The sequence below is a fragment of the Orycteropus afer genome, unplaced genomic scaffold (assembly GCF_000298275.1).
Source record: "Orycteropus afer afer isolate SDZICR_OR568_19922 unplaced genomic scaffold, OryAfe1.0 scaffold01333, whole genome shotgun sequence".
NCBI lineage: Eukaryota > Metazoa > Chordata > Mammalia > Tubulidentata > Orycteropodidae > Orycteropus > Orycteropus afer.
The window spans coordinates 90,641-91,245 of record NW_006922920.1 but is presented as its reverse complement, the minus strand read 5'-3'; positions in this window follow the sequence as shown (position 1 = coordinate 91,245).

The window sequence follows — 605 nt, the reverse complement described above, 5'->3', positions numbered from 1 at the left end:
ACATGATGTGGAAAAAGCTATAAGCCATGTGGACGCAGCATTGCTGTAGTACTTCTGAGGTTCATGTGTTGATGAAACTCATAAACTTTTAACACCTCTTTAAGGTAATATTGTGGAAGGGTGATGTGGAAGGCCAAAGGGTCCCCTCAGTGAAAATTGCAGCACTTAAACACTAACAGGCATGATTAAAAGAGACCTGAGTCACAGAGACTAACTCGCTATTTTCCCTCCTTTGCTTTCATGGATGCTGAGTCTTTAGGTTTGTTGTTTTCAGTTGTAGATTCTTTGGGTTGTTATTTTCCATAACACATCCTGTTACATGCAGCCCTCTCCCACAATCGGTTTTGGTTGAGTTCCATAGTTCATGAAGTGAGACGGTCCTGGGAAGTGGGACACTGACCAGGAGGAACCACGGAAAAGGAGAGCAAAGACATTCCTGGCCGCCCAGAGGATCTCCGACCCCTTCCCATGTCCCTGCACAATCATACTTATCCCTTTGCTAGAAGATACGGATCATTTGGAGAAGTGATCCTCTCTGTGTCCTTGGGTACAAACTACTCACAGCCACCCCCAATGTGTTTCTGAGGCAGTAAATTTTTAAGGAA